Here is a 24,937-nt window from a genome sequence, read left to right on the forward strand (position 1 = left end):
ACACCATATGAACACCGTATAACAATATATCTAACACCATATAACACTATGTAACACTATATAACAAATATAACAATATAGTGTGTCTGATAGCATGTCTATGATAGATGTATAGTGTTATATATTGTTATATAGTGTCATATAGTGTTACATAGTGTTATATGATGTTACATATTGTTATACGGTGTTTATAAGGTGTTATATAGTATTATAATACACATCTCACACTTCTGGATTAATGTACAGGATCACTACCCTGCATAACATTACTGTTCATTGACTTTATTTTTAATATATGTATAATATAATATAATATAATATAATATAATATAATATATATTAATATGATATGTTTATTCATAACTTAACATTCTCTATTATCCATAAGTTAACATTCTTTTGATATCATATAGTGGATCTTAATTGTAGCTAATTATTATTGGCGTGTGAAATAATTTGTCTATGAGTCAAATATATGACGGTAATCCATAATAGATGCAACTATTAAATATTGCGCACACGTATATATCTATCTGTATGCATTAGGGTCGCAATCCTCATCCACTTCCCCCTTTGCACCTATACCATATGCAAGGTATTAATTTTGTAAACCAAAAGGATTGTTTTGTGTTTGGTGGGAGTGGGTAGCGGTATATAGGATTTTAAGGTAGAGCATGAGTTTTTCTTGATTATTTCGGATATATATGTTTGGTCATTTGGAGAATTGAGATAAGTCTTCCTATATTTCCCGTAAAAATATAGCACCAAATAATAACACTAATAATAACTTTCCATATCGCATAATTATAAAAATTATTTTCTAATAATGTCTTGGAGCGCAAAGAAGTTGCCTATAAGGGGTAAGATCAAATAAAAGTTTATTTTGGCTAAATAGGATGAGAAGCAATCTTAACCATTCATTTTTCAAATTAATGGTTAAAATGAAAGTGTAGAAGAAAGAAGAAGTGCAAGGGTATTTTGGGAAAATCCTATTTATAGACTTTCTCTCTCCACATGAAAGGCACATGCATATTTCACTCCCTATTTTTTAAACGTTCATAACTTTTTTTTACGACATTTTTTCATAAAATTTTCACCGTAAAATCGAGCGACTTTTTATCTTTAATTCGAGTACCATATTGATATATAAAATATGATTACTAAAAAAACCTACTAAAATGTGTTGTATTTCTATGTTGTATAACATTTTTTGTGCTGGATTTTTGTACTATATTTTTGTGCTAAATTTTTTGTGTTGAATTTTTTTTTCTTAATTTTTTTTTCTAAATTTTTTGTGCTGGATTTTTTGTACTAAATTTTTTGTGCTATATGTTTTTACTACATTTTTTGTACTAGATTTTTTTGTGCTAGATTTTTTTGTACTAGATTTTTTTGTTGTATTTTTAAAAAACAAAAGGGGAGCCACATATCATTTTCACTCCTATTTATAAGGACAAAAATGCCCTTCATTCATACTTATTAGGAGTGTCACATGTTATCATCACAATCCTTTTTAGGCTACTTAGGTAAAAATCCACTTTTTAGTGGATCCTTCCTCTATATACCATCTTTCGATCAGTTGTGAATCGAAATAAATGCAACCACCAATGTCTTTGTTACGAAAATTGAAAGGTAATGGAATTAAAATCATAGCACCATTTCCATTCTAAGGGTAAAATTGTCATTGTATAATTTAATTTTAATAAATTAAATTAAAATGGGTAAATTTGTAATTTTATTAGTTAATATAGGGGAAATATGCAATTTTATTTTAAGCTTGGGTAAATACGCAATTTAAAAGTTTTTTAAGGAGAAATATGCAAAAACCTCTAAAAAAATATAAGAGTTCAAATCCTGACATGAGATATAGTAATTAGTACTTATTAGTGTAGTTTAGGAATAGGAAAGGAATAATGAAACTTTTAAAATAAACTAAAAGATGTTAAAACATTATATGAACTAGGTGATGCTCCGCCCGCGTTGCGGGGCGATAACCGAATAATTCTCACCCAATTAAAAAAACAGTACTATAGTTTTGCTAGAAATAAAAAGTAAAAAGAGTGTTAAGCAGCTTTTTGACACAATTTTTAGTTGGGGGAAAAGTCATTTTTTTTTATTTGAGGGAAAAATCAATTTTTTTCCCGAGGGTAAAATCCTAATTTTTTGCTAGGGAAAACCATATTTTTATTTTGCATTGGGGGCAAAAACGTAAATTTGAATTGAGGGTGATATCGTAATTTTGAACCGAGGGGAAATTCGTAAATTTTAGCTGGGGGCAAAAGCATAAATTTATTTTGAACTGTGGGCAAATATGTAATTTTAAACTGTGGGCAAAACCATAATTTTAAAGTGGGTAAAAAATAATAAACTGGTGTAAATTCATAATTTTGAGCCGAGGGGAAAACAAAAGTTTATTTTGAACTAGGGTGAAAACGTAATTTTGGCTGAGGGTAAAAGCGTAATTTTTTTTTACCAAGGGAAAAATCGTATTTTATAGCTCGGGGCAAAAGGGTAAACGTATTTTGAAGTTGAGGAAAAACCGTATTTTTTAATTGGAGGCAAAAACGTAATTTTAAAGTGGATATAAAATAATAAACTGGTTGGTCCAATGGGTATTGCTCGCCGTCGATTTGAACCAATGGCAGAGAAACACTATTGCAGGGCAAAAGCGTAATTTAAAGTGTGTATAAAATAATAAACTGGTTGGTCCAATGGGGAGGGGTGGCCGCCAATTTGAAGCAATGGCAGGGTGATACTATTCCCTGCCATGAACCAATGGCAGAGAAACACTATTGCAGGGCGAAAACGTAATTTTAAAGTGTGTATAAAATAATAAATTGGTTGGTACAATGGGGGAGGGGCGGCCGCCCATTTGAAGCAATGGCAGGGTGATACTATTCCCTGCCATGTGGTTTGTATATGTTGAAAATATATGTATATGTATCACATTACTGTTACCGAGGGCGAAATCGTATTTTTTAGCTCGGGGCAAAAGGGTAAACGTATTTTGAAGTTGAGACAAAACCGTATTTTTTAATTGGGGGCAAAAACGTAATTTTAAAGTGGATATAAAATAATAAACTGGTTGGTCTAATGGGTATTGCTCGCCGCCGATTTGAACCAATGGCAGAGAAATATTATTGCAGGGCGAAAGCGTAATTTTAAAGTGTGTATAAAATAATAAACTGGTTGGTCCAATGGGGGAGGGGCGACCGCCCATTTGAAGCAATGGAAGTGTGATACTATTCCATGCCATGAAGGCATGAACCAATGGCAGAGAAACACTATTGCAGGGCGAAAGCGTAACTTTAAAGTGTGTATAAAATAATAAACTGGTTGGTCCAATGGGGGAGGGGTGGCCGTCCATTTGAGGCAATGGCAGAGTGATACTATTCCCTACCATGTGGTTTGTATATGTTGAAAATATATGTATATGTAGATTGAGGATCCTCTACATTAATCCAGAAGTGTGAGAAGTGTATTATAACGCTATATATAACACTATATAACACCATATGAACACCGTATAACAATATATCTAACACCATATAACACTATGTAACACTATATAACAAATATAACAATATAGTGTGTCCGATAGCATGTCTATGATAAATGTATAGTGTTATATATTGTTATATAGTGTCATATAGTGTTACATAGTGTTATATGGTGTTACATATTGTTATACGGTGTTTATATGGTATTATATAGTATTATAATACACTTCTCACACTTCTGGATTAATGTACAGGATCACTACCCTACATAACATTAGTGTTCATTGACTTTATTTTTAATATATGTATAATATAGTATATATTAATATGATATGTTTATTCATAACTTAACATTCTCTATTATCCATAAGTTAACATTCTTTTGATATCATATAGTGGATCTTAATTGTAGCTAATTATTATTGGCGTGTGAAATAATTTGTCTATGAGTCAAATATATGACGGTAATCCATAATAGATGCAACTATTAAATATTGCGAACACGTATATATCTATCTGTATGCATTAGGGTCTCAATCTTCATCCATTTCCCCCTTTGCACCTATACCATATGCAAGGTATTAATTTTGTAAACCAAAAGGATTGTTTTGTGTTTGGTGGGAGTGGGTAGGGGTATATAGGATTTTAAGGTAGAGCATGAGTTTTTCTTGACTATTTCAGATATATATGTTTGGTCATTTGGAGAATTGAGATAAGTCTTCCTATATTTCCCGTAAAAATATAGCACCAAATAATAACACTAATAATAACTTTCCATATCGCATAATTATAAAAATTATTTTCTAATAATGTCTTGGAGCGCAAAGAAGTTGCCTATAAGGGTAAGATCAAATAAAAGTTTATTTTGGCTAAATAGGATGAGACGCAATCTTAACCATTCATTTTTCAAATTAATGGTTAAAATGAAAGTGTAGGAGAAAGAAGAAGTGCAAGGGTATTTTGGGAAAATCCTATTTATAGACTTTCTCTCTCCACATGAAAGCCACATGCATATTCCACTCCCTATTTCTTAAACGTTCATAACTTTTTATACGACATTATTTTTCATAAAAATTTCACCGTAAAATCGAGCGACTTTTTATCTTTAATTCGAGTACCATATTGATAAATAAAATATGATTACTAAAAAAACCTACTAAAATGTGTTGTATTTCTATGTTGTATAACATTTTTTGTGCTGGATTTTTGTACTATATTTTTGTGCTAAATTTTTTGTGCTGAACTTTTTTTTCTCAATTTTTTGTTCTGGATTTTTTGTACTAAATTTTTTGTGCTATATGTTTTTTACTATATATTTTGTACTAGATTTTTTTGTGCTAGATTTTTTTGTACTGGATTTTTTTGTTGTATTTTTAAAAAACAAAAGGGGTGCCACATATCATTTTCACTCCTATTTATAAGGACCAAAATGCCCTTCATTCATACTTATTAGGAGTGTCACATGTTATCATCACAATCCTTCTTAGGCTACTTAGGTAAAAATCCACTTTTTAGTTGATCCTTCCCCTATATACCATCTTTCGATAACCACCAATGTCTTTGTTACGAAAATTGAAAGGTAATGGAATTGAAATCATAGCACCATTTCCATTCTAAGATTTTGTTGGAAATTTAGTGAAAATGAGTTTTTCACTAAATATTTTTTACTAAATATTTTGGACATCAATAATATTTATATATGTGTTGTATAAATAATTATTTATGAGTTTGTGTTCAAACTATGTTCAAATAGATCTAAGATGAATGAGATATCGAAGCTTGAAGTTGTATGTTTGGAACAAACAAATATGAGAAAAAATGGATTGAGATTTGTCACCTTGTTCCACATAGATATGATGACAAAACTTAAAGTGGTATATAAGGATGAGTACTCCTTGTAAATTGTTTCCTTAAAGGTAAACACTAGTGGGGACTTAAAGGGTGCATCGCACCCGCACATATGCGTGCGTGACGTGTGCTATAGGCCCAATGTGTTGCACTTTGAACTTCGCACACCACCTTTGTATTTTTGCCCATGAGTGCGTGGTCAGATACATGGCGGGTCCGCTTATGGCGCACCATTGGGTAGCGTAGGCGGATGCCATGACATGTTGCATGTCGATGCGGCGCGAGCTCCTTCGATGCATGGCGCACATCGTTGGCTAGGGCGAAGAGTGCAGTTGGCGCACGGGTATGGATGACGCTTGACCAGGTGGCGTCCTGGCATCCGTGTGGCACGCGGCTCCATATGGCATGGCGTGAGATCCTTGTAGTGTGGCGCGGACTAGCAGATCAGTTCTGGCGCGCTCGCAGGTTTGCAACAATAATAGAAGAGTTGGTTGGACCTAGTCAAACTAGTTGTTTCAAACCGTTTAAATCGTGTCATGATGAATATGACCGTTTTTTGACTAACCACTTAAGTCCATTTAATTAGAGATTAAAATCTGATTAATTGTCTTGTTAATTACAAGATTAATATCCTGTTTATTACAAATTGAATGTCTTGTTTTATTACAAGATTAAAATGACATTAATCTTAATGTGTGTATATATGAACATGGTAGTTCATAATCTTGGATAAGAGAGAATTACACACTTTTGACTCTCCAAAATTCAGCAACTTGAGAGTGAGTAATCTCAAGAAATCCTTTACAACTTCATAATTTCCTACAATTAAACAAGAACACCATCATACCTAGTGTAATCTCGGGCATGAGAGCCATCTCCGGCAGTACAACTACTGCTTCGGTTGTTGTATCCTGGAAACAGACCGTCTGAGAGGAGGCGAGAAATCTGTTTTAAGGGCCCCGTGTCAAACACGATCCTCAACCAAAACCGTCAACGATATTTTACTTGTCATGCAGCAGAGTTTCGAACAAGAAGGTGCGATTGTAATTCTTCCAAAGATATCGACTTGAATGAAGATTGGTACAATTAAATTATATTTTACATTTGTTTATTTAGTTTATGTAATCGGTATTGTACTAGAAGAATTTCCCACAAATAAGAAGAGTATCGTTGTTGTATATTTTGTAATATATTTTAATAAAAAGTGAACCTACTTCCTACAGATTTGGCATTTTAACCAATGCTTCAACCAAAGATAAGAACTTGACATGCTTTCATGGTGTGTGAAGGGGTTGGTTTAAGTCATTCGTTGAAAGTTTTAAGCCTGGGTTAAGGATTTCACAAAAGGAGGTAAGAATCACACTAAAGTGTAATGACGTTATGGGTCAATCCTTACAATATTCCAACATAAAAGTTAGGATCTAGACGTTGAACAAGAGCATATATGAAGAATAAACAACTGCCATCGATGGGCCTTCAAGGTTTCAATAAGTATATTTCATGTGGCTTCCCGCTTATTATAAGATGACACGAAATGTAATGCATTTCGTGCAAAAGAAAGATTTCATTTATATAGATTTCGCTTGATAGCATGGTGCGAAAAGGGCATCTTTTACACGATAAGTCACACAAAATGTGTAATAGGCGAAATGCGTTCATTAGTTAGTTAAATGTGGAAGTGGAGTGAAAACTATGCCTATGTGAAAAGTGACGAAAAGTTGTACAAGTGAATCCTAAGACACCTTGGGTGGTATAGTATGCATGCTTAAGAATAATTTTTAAAGGTAAATGCAAGATTTCAAGCAATAGTTGAGCTTTCTCAAAGAATACTCAAAGTAAATAGAAATGGTTTGATATGAACAAAGGTTTAGGAAATGTTTATGAATGTTTTGGCCTCTACCACAATGTTGTCAAATATGTGTTCCATGGTAAGAGTTATGTTTAAAGGAAAAGTTTTTAAATGGAAATGTTGATCTAACAAGTTTTATGAATGTAAAGGTAAAGGCAAATGGTCATGAGATGGCTATGTCATGAAATGAATTTGAACAAATTAAAGGTTATGAGATTTTGAATTGTCTAAGTGAAGCGTCTCTAAGAATTCATGTACCCTATTCGAGTTCGAAAAAATGTGCCCTTATGCCTTAATGATTAACAATGCAATTACGAAAATGACAAAATTGTAGTATTTGTTAAACAATGCAAGTACGAAAATGACAAAATCATCGAGAATTAACGACAACTAACAAGAATCGATGTTCAATTAACAAGAATAATCGAAGTTCTTTTCTGAATTAACAAGTAACAACAATAGTAAAATACCTTCACTGTGCCGATCAATTCTGAATTCTGATGTTGTTTCATAGTTTCTGAATTCTGATGTTATGTGCCTGTTCGGTTGTTCGAGAATGAAGAATGAAATCAATGAATGCTCTTATACTCAACAATAAATCAATGATTAATCAATAGTTCAATACTCACAACAATTAATCAATACTCGATTCAATACAAATTATAGAGAATTAACAGTTTAACACAATAACACTAAACGAACCTTCTGAAATCTGATGTTGTTCTTGTTCTGAGTTATGTTCGGTATCATTGTGTCCGATGTTGTTCACTTGTTCTTGTTCGGAATCACTGGGTTATGTTCGGAATCATTGTTCGCCCATCTGAGCTCGGAATCACTAGTTATGTTCGGCAGAAGCTGAGCATCGTTTCAAAATCCAGGAATTTGATGATCAACATCAATTGCCGCCCAAGAATTGTGTTTTATTAATTTACTTTTTATAATCATATTAGTATTGGGCCCAATAAACCTAATGTTAAGTGGCTAAATTATAAACCATAAAAAATAGAGTGAATTTCAAGGATTGTCCTTTATCTTTATGCTCATTTTCAGGCGTTGTCCTTTATGTTCAAAACTAACGAGTTTTGTCCTTTATGTTTTCATATCATACCTGTTTTGTCCTTTAAGTCTAACCCAGTTAATTTTTTCGGTTAAATTTGGTCATGTGCAAAGCATTTTTGTCAATTTAAAGGTTGCAGAAGCTTTGAGCTGTAAATCTGCCGTTGAACTTACCTTTGAATTGACAAAAATGCCCTCATGTGCAAAGCACATGACCAAATTAAACTGGAAAAACTAACTGTGTTAGGTCTAAAGGACAAAACGTGTATGATATGAAAACATAAAGGACAAAACTCGTCAACTTTGAACATAAAGGACGACACCTGAAAATAGGTATAAAGATAAAGGACAATCCTTGAAATTCACTCTAAAAAATATTTGTAAATGAGCCTATATTGGAATTGGTATATGTTTACAATTTTTAAAAAAAATAACATTTGTATGTGTGGGTGTGGGTGGGTGGGTGTGTATATATATATATATATATCGAATTTAAAAGAAAAATCATGTGCCCCTCGAAAATCACGGGCCTTGTGCGGAGGTCCTTTCAGCACACCATCATAGCAGGCTATATGTCTAATCTGCTAAGTTCCCGGGGGGGGGGGGCGGTGAATGGTAATGGAGTCTTGGAACACTGCGTTACTTCAAGCAGCTAAAGATGTTACAAGCCTTATGACAATGTTATGGAAGAGTTGTAGCTGTTCTATGAAATCCTATGAAATTTCATATCTTATTAAATTTTATGCTAAAAAAAGGTTGCGGTATTTTGTTGTCAAAACATGGTTTTGTTTTTTCTTTCTGTATTGTTACAAATCCTATTAAAGAGTTAATTGCCAAAATTGTCCCTGAGGTTTGGACATGTGTGTCATTTTTGTCCAAAATAAGACTTTTGTACCAAATTGCCTCCAACGTTTGTAACTTTTTGTCATTTTCATCCAAACCACTAACTTAGTTTAATTTTTTCTGTTAAGTTGAGGATATTTGGATGAAACTGGCAAATATAAAACCACAGGGACGATTTTGGCAATCTACTCAAATCCTTTTTAATTTCTTTTATTTAATTATTTTTGTTACATATATAATAAAAAAGAATATACATGGAGTTTTTAGAAAAAAAAATTAATAGTTTTGTCACATAATTTTTATAAATTTTCATCCAAATCACTAACTCAGTTTATTTTTTCTGTTAAGGTGAAGGATGTTTTAAATTTCATAAATTAAGACAGAAATTAATTTACAGCTTCTTTATATAAATCAGTTTTATAAAGAGAAAACGTCATTGTTCTGCAACACATAACAATCAATTACAACTTTTAGTATTTATCAGTTGTAGAGATAGAAAAAAATTGTAAAACGTTACATATATTTTAAATGTGTTGAGCACCTAGGAAATATGTTGGTAGAAATAAAATATTTCTTTAATTAAGATTATGAGGGTAACTAACTAATACTTATTCTGAGTGGCTTGAGTAAAGAAACTTTTGGTTCATAGCATTATAATTACAATTTGGTGGGTAATTTTTTGGGTTGGTAACGATACGTTGTTTGATTAGGGGGGGGGGGGGCACTGGCTTCTGTTTTTCCTTAGGAGCGAATTTAAAAGAGTAGAAGATAAATTACAAACTTGGTACATATGATAAGATTTTTTTTATTTGACATTTTTCAATAAGGTCACCAGCATTTTAGTTTTATAAAATTTAGAGGTTTAAGTAGAATTTATTTTTATAAAACTGATCTATATAAAAAATTAGAAATTAATTTCTGTCTTAGTTTATAAACATCCTTCGCCTTAATAGAAAAATTAACTTAGTTAGTGGTTGGATGAAAATTTATAAAAATTATGTGACAAAGCTATTATTTTTTTCATATAAAAATTGCATGTATATTCTTTTTTTATTATATATGTAACAAAATTAATTAAATAAAAGAAATTTAAAAGAGTTTGAGGTAAATTGCCAAAATCGTCCCTGTGGTTTTATATTTGTCAGTTTCATCCAAATATTCTCAACTTAACAGAAAAATAAACTAAGTTAGTGGTTTGGATGAAAATGACAAAAAGTTACAAACGTTGGGGGCAATTTGGTACAAAAGTGTCATTTTGGACGAAAATGACAAACCTGCCCAAACCTCAGGGACGATTTTGACAATTAACTCCCTATTAAATTTTATAGTATAATGGGTCAGGCAGGTAAACTCCCATAACTATGTTGTCGATGACCTAACTTTTGATGATTCTTTGAGGCTAGAAAGGATTAACTGAAGTGAAATAAAACAATGGGATTTAGACTAAACAGTGAGTGTGGATTTGTGGTGTTTAGACCACTCCATGCTGCACACCCCCACACCGTACATGGCGGTGTTATCGGCGTTGATCCACCGGCATGGAGCTTCCATCTGCATGGACATGGAACGTTGTGATAGGCCGTGGGATGTGTCCGTTGGGGTGCAACCGTCAGGTATTAATTTTTTTTTACTTTCCATAATTATTTACCATCTCCCATATAAATCACCCCGTTTCTATCGTTTTTTACAAACTCTCACAACTTTCTTTAACAAATTCTCACAAAATTTTCAAAAAATGGCAACGATTCCGTCGACTGAAAAAGAAGATATCGCGTCATGCGAGTCGTGGGTCGAAGCGCTTGGCCACTACACGCCGTGTAATCGCTCAAGTGGCCCGTTTTGGAGGAGAATTTTCCAACACTTTTGCGTCCATAGGGGTGACGCCACCCGAACCGTGGATGTGTTTTCTTCTCGTTTTAGGACTATCCGTTTGGATGTAGAAAGATTCGAGACTATGCACACTGTGATGGAAAATGCGGGTGGTGATCTTGGGGAGGACGACATCATACAAGTCGCCTTCATCAACTTCAAGCACGGCTACAACCACGAATTCAAACACGTTTCAGCGTGGCAAATAATATTTTTTTTTATTTTACTAATGTTTAATTTTAGGTTTTATTTAAGTTATGTATTTTTTTTATTTTTTTTTTGTTTTTTTTTTTAAATTATGAAATGTTTTTAATTTTTAAGCTATGTAATGTTTAATTATTAATGTTATTTGTTAATTTAATGTTTCTTTAATTAAATACATTTTATATAATTTTTAAATATAATTTAACAATAAAAAAATTGTGTCACGTGTCGAATAACACCACACTTCCACGCCCGTCCCACACCTCCCCTTTTTTCTCCACACCCTATTTCTGACATGTTCTTATATCTCGTTCATATGTCATATAACACCCCATTTTCAAACGCCTTCACGCCATATAGTGTTATGGGAGTATGTTTTTAGTTTAAAAATGACTAAATTATTTTATCACGTGGTTATCCCTTTTTAGATATTTCATATAATTTATATTCAGACAACCAAGTCTTATATTGCATATAAAAACATAGTTTGTGCATATTTAAATAATTAGCTTACAACCCCGTGTATTACACAGGTTGAATGGTGAAACATGTAAATTATAAACTTGTATATAATCCTTATTAATGAAATGACTTATTTAGATAAATTAGTAAAATAAAAGAACAGTTATATTTTCGTTACTTGCACATGTGATTTATACTTTATTAGTAATTATTGTTTATATCCAAATAATATACTTTATCTGAACAAATATATATGGTTAGGGTAAAATAAAAACTTGTACGAGGTGTGAGAACTTAGACAACTTAACCTTACAAAAGGTCTTTTGAATTTTTTACAGAGGGTGTACGTTTGATCTCTAACTATATTAAATAATATTATACTTATTATATTATTTGATACATTTATATTTGCTATAGATAATTGTTAATTAAATTTGAATGTAGATGTTTATCTCTAACTATATTAATTAATATAGGTTATTGGATTTTATCACCCTTAACTATTGGTCATTGGCCGCTGCCACCTCCAACTATCACTATGACGTTTGCCACCCCCAACTTAACACTTAGTATGTTTTGTCACCAGATCACTAACTTTTGATCATATTACTATACTGTTGGAGGTGTCCTAAGATCCCTAAAACCTTCCCAAGATCCCTACGAAATCCCAAGGAGTGTAGTAACAGGATCAAAAGTTAGTGATCAATTAACGACGTGGTGACAGAACACACAAAGTGTTAAGTTGGGGGTGATGGGCATCAAAGTGATAGTTGGGGGTGGTAGCGGCCAATATCCAATAGTTAGAGATGATAAAATCTAATAACCCAATTAATATTATATTATATTTTGTGTATAAAATTAATATGTAATACTATTATTAAAAGGGAGGAGGCACCAGAGAGTAACACGTGTCCAAAAAAGATTTTTGTTTATTAGTATAGGAAGATTAAATTCATGGGTTGGTAAGGGTTGGGCTCAAAGTTATAACAAGTAAAGAAGAACTAGTGCCCAAGTTATAACAAAGGCTCTTTGGGCCATTTTTGCTTTGCGAACAAGTGAAGAAGAACTAGTGCCCAAGTTATAACAAAGGCTCTTTGGGCCATTTTTGCTCTTTCAAATCAACCGCGAATATAGTGACCCCGATGGCGTATTTCATCTGCAGATTGCGTATAATACCTCAATCCGTGTATTGTTGTCGTTTTTCTTCTTTCAAATCAACCGCAAACGTTCCAATATGTTCCACAATTCATACAAACCTATCAAAGCATTAAAATACATTCTACCACAGCTAGTATATAAGCTAACATCATAGTAATCCATAACAAACTTATATATTAGCTTCATCAATAGTATAATGGGTGGACCTATGCATGTGATTATTTTTTACTTTAAGCATTTCCAATAGTATAATTGCAACAAAGGAAGTATATATGACTCAGAAACACTAAGAGTATGTGTAATGGGGCGGTATATCACCCAAGAATGAACCATAGCGCCCCATAGTGCCGGCGCTAGGAGAATGATATATCAAAAACACCTAATCACAAAACTAACTCATAAACACAAACACTTACAAATCCATATCCTTTTGATCTCCCAGAATGCAAGTCCTCCAACGAACACCTTCGTATACGTAGTGTCTTCAAACGGATTATTCAGGAACTGCAAGCTTGATCCGCTTCTTTTGATCGGTTGATACGCATCCATCTACGTTACAATTGATTACAATTACTTACAATTGTGTGTGTATGTACAGGTTGGATCGATTAGGAGGTGATTTTGGTGGTTTGATGGAGCATAGTGGTTGGATTTGGAAGAAACCATTGTAGAACCCTAGAAATGTTATGGAAGATGGTGGGAGAGAAAGAGAGGAATTGGGGTTTGATAATTACAAGCGGAGGAATCTTTGAGGAATTATTTGTAATGTTTTTTTAAAATTTAATAAATGCATTGTTTTTTATTGTAATGTTTTTTAAAATTTAATAAAAGTGTTTTTCTATATAATTTAGAGATTAAATGAAAAAAATAGAAATGTGTTTTTTTAAATAATTAATAAAAATAAAAATTAATGATTAGGTAATGATGGTTAGGGGTTTTATGACTACGGACTCTATTGATATAACACCTCAGTCCTCATAAACCCCTCTATGACGTGACGTGTCACTTGTCGCATAACGCCCCCAAATAGGCTTTATGACATAACCACAAAAATCCCAAAACATGCATCATGGTCTACAACTAAGATAAACATGAATCCCCATGTTCTACTCATAATCTAATTTTGATATCAACAACACATGATCAACATTCTAGATTGTGGGTTAAAATCTCACTTACCAATCTCTTTCTTCTTTAAGTGGGTGTTAAAAGCAACTAGATTTCTTGAGTTACTCCTCCCAAGTCCCAACCGTCACCTCTCCTCAGCACATGTTCGAGGTTTTTATAATGATATAAATAAATTTTTTTTTTCCTTTTTGACCCGATTTAATTAAGTTACAACCCTGTCCCTCAATATACAAAGGTGTCAATTAATGACCAAACTTTGACACCCATGATGGCCAAACAAGAGATAGGAGATTCGTAAGATTTAATCTTAAGAACATATACGCTCTGTGGCGGACTCAGGATTTTTTCAATGGGGTCCATTTATTTCGGTGTTCAAAATTTTCATAACAAAACGTTAAAATTTTCGAGTCAGTCCTCGTTCGGGTCATAGCGAGGTTTGAACTAGGTTTAAAAAAACAGGAAAATGAGCTATACAAGGATTGAACCCATGACCTCTTGTTGGTAAAGAGAGAGATTTACCACTACATTAGGTTTACTTTCCTTTTTATGGTGTCAACCTAATTGTATTTATGAGGTCATTATACGATTTAATATACCAAATCTACTAATTTTTTTTAAAAACTTTGGGGTCCGGGAACTCCGACCCACTCTATGTGAGTCCGCCCCTGTATACGCTAAAAATGTTTTAGTTGTAAGATTTAATCTTAAGAACATGCATAGTAATGTTATTATCACGCGATCTACGGATGTAGTTTCTAAAAGAGTTAGTTTTGCTATTCAAAAATAACTCGCGACGTAACTTGTTGCCCGTTTACCTTCTATCTCGATGTAATTTCCGGTTGTGCAATTGAATGCATATTTTTATTAGTTTAACGAAATTAAGCATGTCTCATGAATATATAATCATGTCATTATCTCTGAGCGCTTTATGTAACTAATATCAAACCTCTGGGTGGTTTATGTAATTACATCCAACTTCTAGGAACCGGAAAGTAAACAAAGTGGATATGACGCGGTTCCGCTAATCGCGCAACAAATTACGTACCTTGACAACGGGAAGAAAACAAAATTTATAATTAAATTTAAAATAATAATAATAATAATAAGTTGTTGAATTTTTATGATTTTCTGTTTCGTTAATATATTAAAGGTGAGAATCTAATCTAAATCTAATCTAAATCTATTAATACAGCAAGTGAATGAATAGTGGATTTGTAAATCCAAGCCATTCATTTGGATCTATATGGTTTTAAGGCTATCTGTAGTCATAAAGCCCCTTTGTGGGCGTTATTCGACATGTGTCGTGTCACGTCACACAAGGGCTTTATGAGGCGTTATGTTACTAGAGCCCGTATTCATAAAACTCCTACCTCATCATTACTCAATTAATTAATTTTCGTTTTTTAATTAATTTCTAACTTTATAAAATTAAAAACCATTTAATTAAATAAAAAAACATTACAATAAAATAAAAAAAGCGTTAAAATCAAATAAATAAAAAAACCTTACACTAATTAACTCAAATTATAATAACCGGGCTTCTTGACTCAATAAAACCACAAAACCTTTTGAGCCCAGCCCAAAGCTCATCAAAAACAAAACCCTAAAATTCTTCCTTCTTCCTTGTCTTCCTTCTTCTTCGATATACCTGCAACACAAAAACAGAGCATTAAATATATGTATGTATATATGTTTGTGAGTGAGGGGAAAACCAGAAAATAAAAAATAAATAAAAATTCAAACAAACACACACATAACGCCGCTATATATCTCGCCCCACCTCATTTTTGCATTCATACCGCCCCTTGTGGCGGTGTTACCCGGCGCTATGTACGGGCATAGCCCCCCACTACGTTAGATCTAATAGTATTGCAGGTGGCTCTTATGTGAGTGTACAAGTTTTCCACATCTTATTTTTGAAATCCGCTCGCAAAAAAGGTGAGAACCAGAGGAGAGATAGAGGGAGATCGGAGAAGAGATGGGAGAGAGGGACAGCGGGGTTTGTGGATTCCGGCAATGGCGGTGATTCAAACGGCGTTAGGGTTTAGATGGTTAAAAACGCCATTGTTGGAGCGGAGGCGGCTCTAGGGCGCCGGCTATTGAACCCGGTTGTAACACCCCGGTGTTTCGGAAGTCAAAGTCAAAGTCAAAGATTGAAGTCAAATGAGGAAAAGATTGCTAATTGCAATCTGTCTCTCCTTGCTCAATTCCTGTTTTGACTTCTTTGACTTATAATTAGTCTATTTTGTGTTTTCCGTTAGTTGTATTATGTAGGGTAATTAATTATAATCGCAGAACTCGATGTATATTTATCGCTACGAAACGCTTTACGGCTTTGAACAATAGGAAGTAACAATGCGATAAAGATATTTAAACGCTAATCGAACTAATCTAATCAGCATCGCGCTCGCAACTCGAATATCGCATTTTTGGTGATTGTTATACGTGTGTGTGTGCCTTATATGTTACTTGTGCGTGTTTATTTATGTATGTGTGATGATCAATCAAATCGCAATCGAATCACAATCGCAAAACGAATACGAAATAAGGATGATTTTATGTTGATATAGTATGATAATTAGTGGAGAAGAGATAGCGCGAGATATGAGTAATTGGATGTCACACCCCGATTTCCACGTGTCTCACCAGTGGGCCCGGTGGGGGATTACCGTGACGATGTTGGCAACAATATAGTCAAACCACACAATTATATAATGCACAGCGGAAGCTTAAAGATAAATATATACTTCAACCTCTGGTTGTAATATCAAATGTATTACAGAAGTCGAATATGTCCACAGCGGATCAAAATAATAATAAAATATTGTTCCATCAGATATTGCAATCAAGCTTGCGAGACTTATCATGACGCTAGGGAGCTAATACCAGCCAATTTACGTTTAGGTACCTGCACTTAATCTTTTTGGGGAAAATACGTCAGTTTACACTGGTAAATACATTCAACCGACTCCTTTGAAAAGAGTTGGAAAAATTGATTTGAATGCACAAGGCACAAAGTATTTTGACACGTTGATTAAGATGCCCAAAGGTAAAATTAATCTTTTATACTTGGGACAATTTTGTTAATAAAAATCTTGTATCCGATTTACATGGTTGTCCAACATTTAGGGCCGGTGATTATACAATACAAGCCGGACAAGATTAATCGACACACCACAAATATAATCTCACAAGAAGAATACTCTCACGAGTGAGTATACGTTATACATATGCAACAGGAGGTGTTTTGCCTACACCTTGTGCTTACGTCGTGGCCATTCACTTTTTAAAATGAGCCAAGGATATCCAGGACACGGTCATTAACCCCCAACGTTATTTGTTATCAATCAACACAGATTAAAACGGGATTATGCAATTTAATCATCTCCGATTAAAAGGTTTCTACACCCGACCAAGCGGTATATTTAAAATACCGTATCCCAAGCCCGTATAAGGGAAAATAAGTTAAAAGTATTTACCTTTGCAATGTATATTCCTTAATCAATTAAATCACCGATATCTTTTACTGGGGCTCCTTATTCTGGAACGAAGGTTTTCAAAATAACCTATTAGAATCCTAACGGGTCTTTATATTAGCCGTAGCCTAGACCGGTTGGTTTCAAAAGATAGATACGGTTTAATCGCGCGGAAAGGCGAAAACCGTGAATGGAATGTGATTCTGACCCAACAAGTCTGGAGACTTGTTTTATATGGGTTTAATATTCACATTCTGGATTTCGGGGTCGAAATGATATGGTTTGACCCGTATCGGCTAATTTATGTAAACTAGTTACATAAGCCGAACCGTGCATGCAATAGGCGTAACGGGTAACCGTGAGAGTCCTACGCTTGCTTCCTAAGTCAATATACCTTAAAGAGGTTGCGGTATCATTAGGATACCTTCCGTGATGCCCGTAACGAGTTTAAGTTAACATTATGCCCCGTAGGGGTTTTTCGGTCATTTTAAAGACTTTTAAAGAGCTTTTCGAGTTCTACAGGAAATCTGAGTTTCCCGAACAGTTTATAAAGTCTAAAATACTTTATTTATTATTTAAAATTAGTAGCAACTGGAATCGGGTCAAAAGACCTTGTAGAACTCATTTTATGGCCAAAAAGGGCGTATTTGGTATTTACCGACCCATAGCCATAACCGTAGGTTATGAGCAGGCTAAAAATAATTAAAAATCTTTAAAATTCCCAAAATATTATTTTACAACAGTGGGTAAAAGTTTCGGTGATAAAATCTTGGCTTAGATAGGTGTTATGCTAATTGCGTCGTTTATTACAAAAGTTTATTTTAATTGCGCTATTTAGCATAACTCTTATTCTAGACCTCGGATTGACGTGAGACTTTAAGGACATGCTTATAATTTAGTGAGCAAGGTTATGGTCCGTTCACGTGTCCGAAATACTCGTTTTATTTTAAAAAGGGCGTTACGGTCAACTTTTAGGCGATTAACGGAAATGCGTAAAAGACTCGGACAAACGATGAACCGGTCACAGAGGGTTATACCATCACGTGACCTGGTCCTAAGAGAGTCCTAAGGCATACCTATACTTTACTAAAACGGGTCAGAACTGAAGTCAATGCAAAAGTCAAACTTTTGCGACATTCGGCTCCGAACCGGGTTAATATAGCAAATGGTCGATTCAAACGAGCGCAAACAAGTTTATATACTTAATATCATGTTTTATGATCATCAAAACAGGTTCCATAGTATATACATTATAGATTATGCAAGATTCGTCAAAACGACATTCTGTTGACTTTTTGGGTGCACGTTTGACTCGACATTTGACATAGTTAGAGTGGTGATCAGTGGGAACCCTTTTAGAGGTTTATTACCCACATAATTACCAACAAATAACCATTCTTGATTCGACAATTCACTGAATCATTTGTGAGTTATCGCTAAGTCGACCGTTAGTTACGACGGATCGACTTTTAAGCTAAAACTAAGTTAAAGCTCAAATGGGAAAGGAGTGGAACACTTACTGAGGTCCTATGCACCAAGTGTGACCACTTGAGAGGAAGTTGGAGCTCCAGAAATGACCAAATGATGCAGATGATGGGGTGTGAACTTATGGTTGCAACTTAGGCTTTATATAGTGGTTTCAAGCACCACAATTTATTGACAACAAAGTCTAGCACACACCACAACTGATCAACACTTGTCCTTAGTGTTAGGGGTCGTTTAGGGGTCATTTGGAGGTGTTTAAATGCAGATCATGGCTCTTGGAAGGCTGAACAGCCAAGTTAAGCATGTTTCTGCATCTGGGCGCCTGACGCGGCCCGCATGGGGGAATCCATGCTTTTGTACGCGGGCCGCCTGAGTTTTAAAAATCAGGCGAGAAAAAGAGGAGGCTCGCGGCCCGCCTCAACTTAACCCTAAACTTCACGCGGGCCGCCTGAGGTTAGAATTTCAGGATTTTTAAATCTTTTTGTAATGATGACAAAATCTGGTAATTAATAACGAAATCTTTCGTAATGATTTACCTGACCTTTCGGGTTTGAAGGGGTAACTTTGCGGTTTGGCCCTCGGTTAATTACAACTAGGGACCTCGTGATATTTACCCGCATTATTAAGTCCCCGGTTAGTTTATTAATTATTCAGAAAGCCTTAACTTTCATTATTGACGCTTTTAACCCTTCTCATACGAATTTGAGTATAACTCTCTCGTTTTAAAACGGAACTTCGCGGAATTTTTACAGTATATTCTAGTGAGCGTATAATACTGTTACGAAGCCTTGGGAACGTTAAAGGGTCACTCAGAGGTATAATTAAACATGTTGACACAGTTAACCCCTGTGGTTTGTAATTTCTCACTTTCTTCTGCGTTCCGCTTCCGTACGATCCGTGATTTATTCGTTTGAAGGTACGAGCATCGTTTAGGGATACTATACAGTATATTTATCTTTGTTTGACATTTATAACCCTTGAATTTATATACTTTCAAGGTTTGTCAACATTAGTCCTTTATTTAATATTAATGCCACGTGTAAACTTAGGACACGTGTCGGCACATTATTGGACGCAAAAATTTCGAGGTGTTACATCCTCACCCCCTTAAAATAAATCTCGACCCGAGATTTACTCAAATAAATAGGGGTATTTTTTCTTTCATTGTAGCTTCGACTTCCCACGTATGTTCGGGACCTCTACGAGCATCCTATTTGACTTTTACAATCGGTACGTGCTTTCTGCGAAGCTTCTTCACCTGTCGATCTTCAATCGACAAAGGTTTTTCTATGAACTTTAAGCTCTCATCTATATGCACATCTGTGTGTGGAATCACCAACGACTCGTCGGCGAAGCACTTCTTGAGATTGCAGATGTGGAACACATTGTGAATTCCATTGAGCTCTTCAGGCAAGTTCAACTTATAGGCGATTGATCCGACTCGTTCAATGACCTCAAAAGGTCCTATGTATCTCGGACTCAGTTTGCCTTTCTTGCCGAAACGCATCATCCCCTTCCAGGGTGATACCTTAAGTAATAACTTTTCACCCACTTCGAAGTGAAAATCCTTACGCTTTGGATCAGCGTAGCTCTTCTGCCTATCACGGGCAGCCTTGAGACGTTCCCGGACCTGGACAATCTTGTCCGTTGTCTGGAAAACAATCTCTGGTCCTGATAATTGAACCTCTCCTACTTCCGCCCAACAAACAGGCGACCTGCATTTCCTACCATATAATGCCTCAAAAGGCGCAGCCTTTATGCTGGTGTGGTAGTTATTATTGTAGGAGAATTCGATCAGGGGTAGGTTTTTATCCCAGTTACCACCTAAATCGACCGCACATGCACGAAGCATGTCCTCTAGCGTTTGGATAGTACGCTCACTTTGACCGTCCGTCTGTGGATGGTAAGTCGTACTAAAGTTTAAACGCGTGCCCAAAGATTGCTGGAAACTTTTCCAAAAATGAGATGTGTATCTAGTATCCCTGTCGGAGATAATAGACACAGGTATGCCGTGTAAGGCTACAATCTTATCAACATAAAGTTGGGCTAACATATCGGAGCTATACGTCTCCTTGATGGGTAGAAAATGAGCTGATTTAGTCAGCCTATCGACTATGACCCATATTGTATTGTTTCCTTTCCTGGTTTTGGGTAACTTGGTTATGAAGTCCATAGTTACGCATTCCCACTTCCATTCGGGAAGTTCAGGCTGTTGTAGCAAGCCAGATGGCTTTTGGTGCTCGGCCTTGACTTGAGCACAAGTCAAGCACTTTGCTACATGGGCGGCTACAGACTTTTTCAAGCCTATCCACCAATAAATTGCCTTTAGATCCTGGGCATCTTATGGCAATTCTCAGTTTTTGCTTAATTAGGGTTGCGGTCACTAATATATAAGCAATATGAACCGTCTTTCTTATTTAATAACATAAAACTTTCTGAATATTGAGTCAGGCTATATGAGCCTATATCTCAAATCCTACTTAATCAAGGTTTCGATTGTTTTATAAGCATTATGGAGTTTTCGTAATACTCCAGCCCACAGCGGGATGTTAAAATTAATTCTACCTGCCTTCCAGGAGGTAAGCAGGGAAAACTTAAGAGAAGATAATCTAGATACAGGGAGACTACCGAGATTTTTCATATCTCAGGCTCCAGTTCATTCATTATTGTTTGTGCCAAACAAGTGACACATATTTATGTTATGAGTCCTCATATTCCGTTACTAGGGAATATTTATTTAGATAACTATATTTTGGATATCTTCCTTGAATACTACTAGTCGACTCTAGTACAATATAACCATTGGGATATCTCAGGGGTTCCATGTATTAAACCTCCATACTGATCAGGCATGGAAATAATCTATGGGACACATTAGGATACGCCAATCCTCATATGGTACTTTTATCAAACATAGTTTGGCATTCGCAGGCGATAGAAAAGAGAAAAATGAAGGAAGAAAAATAAAAATAACATATGTTGTTGTACTCTATGCGAAGAAAGAGGACTCTTAGATTTTTCGGAAGGATTCCTTGTCGATACTAGAAGAATAGGTTACTAAGGTTTTCTCGATGATTTATACCTTGTGGCTAATATAAAAGTTCTCTAAGATTACTGTTTATGAAGAATTTACTGGTATCCGAACCAAAATAAACTCTTAGTATTTAAATTACTGATAAAATGCCAAGGAATATACCTGTTGCCATTATTTATGGACTAGCTCAGGCATTTTAGGCGTCTTCAATTTTTGGCTTTAATTCCTCCGCCGCATTTCCTTTGACATTTTTAGGGCACGTAGTCTTGATGTGGCCTTTCTCATTACAGCCGAAACAGACGGCATTCTTCATGTCCTTGCAGTCCAACGTTTCATGTCCCTTAGACTTGCAGATTCCACAAGTCCTGGGCTGTGATTTAGATTTTGGTTCGAACCTGCATTTCCCATAATGGCGCTTCTTGCAGGTCTCACATTCTGGTTTCTGGTCGGACTTTTGTTTGTTCTTTTTCTTGGAACTCTGGGAGTTGTCTACGTCCCCTTTTCTTTTTAGTTCATCCTTTGCATCAGAGGCATGAACAAGATCCTCCTTAGGAGTAAGGAAAGGTGGTCCTAGGTAAAACTTGGACCGAGCCACAAGGGGCTCCTTTAACTTTTTCACAGCCTTCTTCACAGCTTTTCTAACGGCTGCATTTATCATGGTCTGAAGAACATCCTTGGAAATTCTAAGGCTTACAATTTCAGCATCATTAGCATGCGTTGCGTCATCAATGGCGCGATTGACTGTTGTCTTATCCGAGTTTGCCATACTCGATGTGGGTTCCTAACACCAATAAAACAATTCCTTAGTCGCAATCCATCAACTGCTATTCTTCATCCTGATGGCTTTAACATATATTAACCATGGCATTTATAGACCATATTGGTTAATATAGTACTAACATTCTCAATGAATGTTATTAAATATATATTCATTATGTTTAGCCTAGGTCACGAGGGACCATCAACGGCATTTAAGGTTTGGGCCTAATTCATCATCTTGTTGACAGGGGATCAAAATGTCACATCCGTCTTTGTTATATTGATGAATTTTGGATAGCTCGAAAGCTTGCCATAAGGATATTAGAAAAGAGCGATTCCTAATAGATACAGACATCAATCTAGGATTCGTTGGAGTGTTTTCTTAAGTATTAACGACAAATTTTTCATCTCGGATTAAACGATAGGAGTTCTATCAGACGGAGACAATAATTCTCAACAATCATTATTCATTATAGAGTTATATGTGCCAGTGGTAATTAATTTCTGCATACTGTTTGATAAGGAAGGTACCTGCTATATATATATCATACTGCATTATCCCCTGGGCGTTCATCCTGAAGATTCATGCGTTTATTTTCCTGGCCTCTCCCGGCTTCTTTATAAGCTCTGGGCAGCTGGTTTTGATGTGCCCTTCCTCGTTGCAATTGTAACATGTGGCGTTCTTTAACCCCTTGCAATCTAAGGTTCTGTGACCCTTGGTCTTGCAAATTCCACACAATTTAGCACGTGGGTTGATTGTACATTTTCCAAAATGTTGCTTTTTGCAGTTACTGCATTTGGGTTTGTTATCAGGCGGACTCGAGTTCTTTCCAAACTCAGAATCTTTCCCACGCTCCGAGCTTCCCTTCTTCTTCTTGTTAGTTTGATGAGAGTTCTCCTCCTCTCTTTCTCTTCTTCTCTCGCTAGAAGCCTTAACGGACTTAAATCTGATTGCATCTAAGGTGAGAGATAGGGATAAGTCCACCGCGGACCCATATGTGGTTGGCCTAGATGCTTTGACATTTCCTTTTATCTCTGGTGCTAGGCCTCCAATGAAACGCGCTATGCGTTTAGGTTCAGGGGTGACTAAATAAGGGACTAGGCGGGACATAGTGTTGAAACTTGTCACGTATGCCTGACAGTTCAAATTTTCCATGACCAACGTCAGGAAGTCCGATTCTATCTTTTCTACTTCATGCTGAGGGCAATAGTTTTCTTTGATTAATGCAACAAATTGGCCCCAAGATAAGTTGTAGAGTAGAATCTTCCCCGTGGCTTGGAGTAATGACCTCCACCATGCCAACGCTTCTCCTTTAAATGATTGTGAAACAAATTTCACAACATCTTGCTCCGCACAATCGCTGATGTCAACAACAGCGTCCATTTCATCAAGCCATGTCATGCAATCGATGGCCCCATTTTCTCCTGTAAAGTCTCTGGGCTTGCAGGAGACAAAATATTTATATGAACAGGTCTTAACTGATGCCTCTTGATGAAACACAACTTGTCTAGACGGAATACTCCTTTGATTTGACAAGTCATGGACATCGTCCTCCCTTGACTCATGCGTTTTAGGAGTGGGCTTATTACAAGCCATAGATAGAGTCTTGGAGTGGGTATCATTTGGTTCATCATACTGTCGATCAAGAGCTCGAGTAACAGCATAATCTATTATTGCCTGCAGTTCTGCTCCAGTTACATTAATTCTGGTAGCATCATTGTTGCCCTTCAAGTGACTGTTAGCTTCATCTAATCCAGCCATGTAGCTTGATTGCTACATAAATATTAACAATGATTTATTCAGAGATTATTATGGAATCATCATCTTTGACGATTTATCAACCATGGTAATATAAACCATATTGGTTAACTTGTTAGTTATATTTAATTAGTATTTTCCATTTTAATTTATCCTAGTTATAAAACATTAAGGATATTGAAGTGGCGCATAAGGCCTAGTCACAAGGACAATTCTAAATTTTTGTAAGCCATGATTTCAGAGAATCGAGGCATTTAAGGTTTGAATCACGTTCATTACCTTCTCTTGACAGGGAGTTGTAGACTTCAACTGTCTTTTGTCTTTTAGGACAATAGGTATAGCCCGTGGGCATTTCCCTTCTGAGGGATGGTTATAATATGATCATCTTCTCAGATGCTATTAGTCGAGATCGTATGGATCCTACCGACCATTATGCTTGGACCTGGTCCAACACTTTCAGACAGGAGGTCACAGACCACCACTGTCGTTGTCTTATCGGACAACAAG

The 24,937-nt window shown here is 35.4% G+C and overlaps 1 long non-coding RNA gene across 1 annotated transcript; it reads right to left on the reverse strand.

The window, feature by feature from the left end:
- Positions 1-12,540: 12,540 nt before the first annotated feature.
- On the reverse strand, positions 12,541-14,058 carry LOC110911802. The gene is made up of 2 exons (XR_002577387.2): positions 13,969-14,058; positions 12,541-13,338 (listed from the first exon to the last, which is right to left on the reverse strand). It is a non-coding gene; the product is annotated as an uncharacterized LOC110911802 (long non-coding RNA).
- Between the last annotated feature and the right edge of the window lie 10,879 nt (positions 14,059-24,937).

Source organism: Helianthus annuus, chromosome 15 (genome assembly GCF_002127325.2).
Source record: "Helianthus annuus cultivar XRQ/B chromosome 15, HanXRQr2.0-SUNRISE, whole genome shotgun sequence".
NCBI lineage: Eukaryota > Viridiplantae > Streptophyta > Magnoliopsida > Asterales > Asteraceae > Helianthus > Helianthus annuus.